We start from the raw sequence: 6,325 nt of genomic DNA, 5'->3' as shown, positions 1-6,325 counted from the left end.
TAAAAAGGCTATAAGGCACAAAAAATGACAAAAAACAAAAATCACCCAAAATAAAAAGTAAGGCGATAGCAAGGCATTTTTTTCAAAAAAATTCCAAAAAAAAAAATTGAGTTAGGACCATCATTAGACCCTAAAAACTACTGCAAATATAATGCACATAATTAAACTGGGCTAAAAAGGCTATAAGGCACAAAAAATGACAAAAAACAAAAATCACCCAAAAGGCATTTTTTTCAAAAAAATTCCACAAAAAAAAAATTGAGTTAGGACCATCATTAGACCCTAAAAACTACTGCAAATATAATGCACATACTTAAACTGGGCTAAAAAGGCTATAAGGCAAAAAAATGACAAAAAACAAAAATCACCCAAAATAAAAAGTAAGGCTATAGCAAGGCATTTTTTTCAAAAAAATTCCCCAAAAAAAAAATTGAGTTAGGACCATCATTAGACCCTAAAAACTACTGCAAATATAATGCACATACTTAAACTGGGCTAAAAAGGCTATAAGGCACAAAAAATAAAAATCACCCGAAAAATAAAAAGTAAGGCTATAGCAAGGCATTTTTTTCAAAAAAATTCCCCAAAAAAAAAATTGAGTTAGGACCATCATTAGACCCTAAAAACTACTGCAAATACAATGCACATACTTAATCTGGGCTAAAAAGGCTATAAGGCACAAAAAATGACAAAAAACAAAAATCACCCAAAATAAAAAGTAAGGCTATAGCAAGGCATTTTTTTTCAAAAAAATTCCCTAAAAAAAAAAATTGAGTTAGGACCATCATTAGACCCTAAAAACTACTGCAAATATAATGCACATAATTAAACTGGGCTAAAAAGGCTATAAGGCACAAAAAATGACAAAAAACAAAAATCACCCAAAATAAAAAGTAAGGCTATAGCAAGGCATTTTTTTCAAAAAAATTCCCCAAAAAAAAATTGAGTTAGGACCATCATTAGACCCTAAAAACTACTGCAAATATAATGCACATACTTAAACTGGGCTAAAAAGGCTATAAGGCACAAAAAATGACAAAAAACAAAAATCACCCAAAATAAAAAGTAAGGCTATAGCAAGGCATTTTTTTCAAAAAAATTCCAAAAAAAAAAATTTAGTTAGGACCATCATTAGACCCTAAAAACTACTGCAAATATAATGCACATACTTAAACTGGGCTACAAAGGCTATAAGGCACAAAAAATGACAAAAAACAAAAATCACCCAAAATAAAAAGTAAGGCTATAGCAAGGCATTTTTTTCAAAAAAATTCCAAAAAAAAAATTGAGTTAGGACCATCATTAGACCCTAAAAACTACTGCAAATATAATGCACATAATTAAACTGGGCTAAAAAGGCTATAAGGCACAAAAAATGACAAAAAACAAAAATCACCCAAAATAAAAAGTAAGGCTAAAGCAAGGCATTTTTTTCAAAAAAATTCCCAAAAAAAAAATTGAGTTAGGACCATCATTAGACCCTAAAAACTACTGCAAATATAATGCACATACTTAAACTGGGCTAAAAAGGCTATAAGGCACAAAAAATGACAAAAAACAAAAATCACCCAAAATAAAAAGCAAGGCTATAGCAAGGCATTTTTTTCAAAAAAATTCCCCAAAAAAAAAATTGAGTTAGGACCATCATTAGACCCTAAAAACTACTGCAAATACAATGCACATACTTAATCTGGGCTAAAAAGGCTATAAGGCACAAAAAATGACAAAAAACAAAAATCACCCAAAATAAAAAGTAAGGCTATAGCAAGGCATTTTTTTCAAAAAAATTCCCTAAAAAAAAAAATTGAGTTAGGACCATCATTAGACCCTAAAAACTACTGCAAATATAATGCACATAATTAAACTGGGCTAAAAAGGCTATAAGGCACAAAAAATGACAAAAAACAAAAATCACCCAAAATAAAAAGTAAGGCTAAAGCAAGGCATTTTTTTCAAAAAAATTCCACCCAAAAAAATTGAGTTAGGACCATTATTAGACCCTAAAAACTACTGCAAATATAATGCACATACTTAAACTGGGCTAAAAAGGCTATAAGGGACAAAAAATGACAAAAAACAAAAATCACCCAAAATAAAAAGTAAGGCTATAGCAAGGCATTTTTTTCAAAAAAATTCCCCAAAAAAAAATTGAGTTAGGACCATCATTAGACCCTAAAAACTACTGCAAATATAATGCACATACTTAAACTGGGCTAAAAAGGCTATAAGGCACAAAAAATGACAAAAAACAAAAATCACCCAAAATAAAAAAGTAAGGCGATAGCAAGGCATTTTTCAAAAAAATTCCCAAAAAAAAATTTGAGTTAGGACCATTATTAGACCCTAAAAACTACTGCAAATATAATGCACATACTTAAACTGGGCTAAAAAGGCTATAAGGCACAAAAAATCACCCAAAATAAAAAGTAAGGCTATAGCAAGGAATTTTTTTCAAAAAAATTCCCAAAAAAAAATTTGAGTTAGGACCATTATTAGACCCTAAAAACTACTGCAAATATAATGCACATACTTAAACTGGGCTAAAAAGGCTATAAGGCACAAAAAATGACAAAAAACAAAAATCACCCAAAATAAAAAGTAAGGCTATAGCAAGGCATTTTTTTTCAAAAAAATTCCCCAAAAAAAAAATTTGAGTTAGGACCATCATTAGACCCTAAAAACTACTGCAAATATAATGCACATACTTAAACTGGGCTAAAAAGGCTATAAGGCACAAAAAAACAAAAATCACCCAAAATAAAAAGTAAGGCTATAGTAAGGCATAAATTTTGACAAAAAAAATTTCAAACACCTCATAACGAGGTAAGGCTATAGTAAGGCATAAATTTTGACAAAAACATTTCAAACACCTTATAAAGGAGGTAAGGCTATAGTAAGGCATAAATTTTGACAAAAAAATTTCAAACACCTCATAACGGAGGTAAGGCTATAGTAAGGCATAAAAACGGGCAAAAAAAATTTCAAACACCTCATAACGAGGTAAGGCTATAGTAAGGCATAAATTTTGACAAAAACATTTCAAACACCTTATAAAGGAGGTAAGGCTATAGTAAGGCATAAATTTTGACAAAAAAATTTCAAACACCTCATAACGGAGGTAAGGCTATAGTAAGGCATAAAAACAGGCAAAAAAATTTCAAACACCTCATAACGGAGGTAAGGCTATAGTAAGGCATAAAAACAGGCAAAAAAATGTCAAACACCTCATAACGGAGGTAAGGCTATAGTAAGGCATAAGAACGGGTAAAAAAATTTCAAACACCTCATAACAAGGTAAGGCTATAGTAAGGAATAAAAAAGGTGCACATTTTTTTTTAAATGGCTACAAACGGAGGTAAGGCTATAGTAACGCATGAAAACAGGCGAAGGTAAGGCTAAAGTAAGAGATAAAAATGGGTGAAAAAACTTCAAACATCATATTTTGTTAAACAAGAAGATTAATTTGAAATAAATGTAAATACTGACCACTTACTATGGTTATTGAAGATAAAGGATTGGCGATGTTAAAACAAAATAAAATAAAAACTCCAGTGAAAATCTTTCAAAATTCAAAATTAAAATATAAATAAAGAGATTGTACTGAGGTGTTATTATAATAAAAACTGATGTTGGGCAGTGTGACCACCAAAGGACGTTGCCTGCTGTATTTTATACTTGTACAAACATTTATTTTTTTGATCTGGCATGTTACACATACACAGGCATGCATTTTTAATCTTTTTATCTATTTATTTACTTACTCATGTATTTATCTTTTTTCATTTTCAACAAATTAAAATACAAATACAAAGAAACCCAGGATGATAATAAATCCAATCTGTAGAGTCTCACATCTTGGAGCAGCCTCATGATGTGATTTGTAAACTCATAGCTGAAGTGTGGAAATGTGTGCGAGCGAGAAATTTCCCCAAATCGGATCTAATCCGTCTTTAATTCCTCAATCCAGGATTTCCCCCAATTTCTGTTTAAACCAAAATCCCTGAAAATCCTTGAAAACATCATCAAAAAACAGATTCCTGTTACATCTTCGATGTTTATATTTATAGCATTCACACGCGCATAGATTGAGGAAGGTAACAAGCTTAAAAATTATGTAAAATAACATTTCAAAGGTGATCCATGGTGGTTCTTTATAAAATAGATCATAAATGCAATTACATTGTGCTAAAGTTTCCAAACCCTACATACGAAGAAACACTAAGTGAAATAAAAGGTAAATCAACAGCAAAACAAGTTAAGAAAACATGTCCCATGCTTTTATTTCACAGAACATTTATTTAAATGTAATTTTATTTGGGCAAAATCATAATAATTTGAGATTAAAGTCATAATATTTTGAAAATAGTCGTAATTTAAGTATAATATAACTAAAAGCTCCACTTTCTCCATAATGCACGAGTGACCGCAACACAGACAAGATCCTGTTTGTATTTTAAACTTATTCTCATAAAGTTTATGACTGTAATCCACTTTATTCTCATAAAATTACAGCTTTATTCTCGAAATACTGCGTCTTTGTTCTCAAAATTACGACTTCAATCTTGAAATATTATTACTTTAATCTCATAAAATTAAGCTTTTAAGATACGACTTTCTTCTCATAAAATTACGTTATTCTCGAAAAATTGCAAATTTAACCTCAAAATAATACAACTTTATTCTCATAAAATTAAAACTTTATTCTCCAAATACTGAGACTTTATTCTCAAAATATTCTGACTTCAGTCTCGAAATATGACTTTAATCTCATAAAATTAAGATTTTATTAAGATACGACTTTATTCTCATAAAATTACAACTTATTCTCAAAACACTGCGACTTAATTCTCGAAATATTACAACTTCAATCTTGACATATTATGACTTTAATCTCATAAAACTAAGATTTTATTAAGCTACGACTTTATTCTCATAAAATTTTGTTATTCTGAAAATATTGCAACTTTAATCTCATGAAATTATGATTTTACTAAAATACGACTATTCTCATAAAATTACAACTTTTTAGCTGGTGGCAGTTTAACGTTGTTTCTGACTTGTTGTCCTTTCATTTTCATCTTTAAAGCTGATGAGGTCATAATGGTAAAGTTTCTCAGTATATCTTTAGTGTGAGGCTTAATTCCAGCGGCTGCTTCTCCCACCATCCGTCCACTTAGTAGTCCGCCCTCGGCCCTCACCTTACCCATAATCCCCATGTTCATGATATCTCATCGCGTCTGATCATGAGGCAGTAAATCCTGACTGGTGGTTTGTTCCTGTCGATGATTAAAATAGATTAAGCATCATAGAATATCTGACATACAACGCACCAACCTTTGTCAGGTAATCCTCTAAAGACACAAAACAACATCCCTGCAGTGGGAAACAGTTGAATTGTTCCCTCCAAAGTGCTTTCTGCACTCCCAAAGTGTCCTCCCATCATGCACCAGTGTTGTTTTGAGCACTCCTTTCTCTGAGCGTTCAGCCTGGAGCTGCTTTTCATCCATTACATCGAGCGCCGGGTCAAAGTTGAGCGTGTTTTCCATTAGCTTTAGTTACAAAGGCTTTCAGTACGCAGCGGTCATTGTTACGGAGGCATCGTCTGAAGAACGACACAAAAAAAAAGCTTCCCAGTTCATCTCTGCATCACTGACTCCTCTGAAAGATGTCAATCTTGCTGGGAATCTTTATTAAAATTAAACAACCCTATACCCTGATAATAAACTTATATAGGAAATACTAATAAAAAAATGCATTTTCCCCTTTATTTTCATTTTAAAATCAAATCCAAGCAATATTTTACAAATAATATTACATAACTGACGAGAAAGTATATTTATAAAGAAATAAAATGTAGTTAATAAGGTTTTATTTATTGTTTTTTTTTTTGTGTAATCTTGTTCAAACTCCTAACAGTGTGTCAGCAAAAAAGGTGGAGCTGTAAAAGAATATTACTTATGACGAGGGTCTTTTTTTTCTTCAAAAAAACAAATTTAAAAAATTTTCATTAAATTCTTTCACTTTAAAACTTAGAAAATTAGACTATCATAATCGATAAACAAACAATGCAGTGTAATCGATTGCTCACATGTTTGGATTTTTCACGCTCACAATGTTTCAGTCTTTCAAGCAGCCTCTTTGGGTCTGTGCTCGAATATGATTGGTTCAGCTCCAGGAAGCAATGCTTTCCTATATCGCGGTGTTTATGTCATTGTACGGCACATTTTTTTAATGCGCACGTCCTCCGTAAAATAGTCGTCACATAAAACTGTCAACTGATGCACTTAATACGTCACGATATTGAAAAAAAACGCAATAACTGATT

At 31.2% G+C, this 6,325-nt stretch overlaps 1 protein-coding gene across 1 annotated transcript in view; it reads left to right on the top strand.

Moving 5' to 3' along the window:
• Positions 1–6,325, top strand: part of LOC114475169 (poly(rC)-binding protein 3-like) — a 43,303-nt gene that overhangs the window by 17,021 nt on the left and 19,957 nt on the right. The window lies entirely within an intron of this gene.

Source organism: Gouania willdenowi, chromosome 2, assembly GCF_900634775.1.
Source record: "Gouania willdenowi chromosome 2, fGouWil2.1, whole genome shotgun sequence".
Classification (NCBI taxonomy): Eukaryota; Metazoa; Chordata; class Actinopteri; order Blenniiformes; family Gobiesocidae; genus Gouania; species Gouania willdenowi.
The sequence above is the reverse complement of the archived record's forward strand: the minus strand, read 5'-3'. Positions and strand labels throughout refer to the sequence as shown.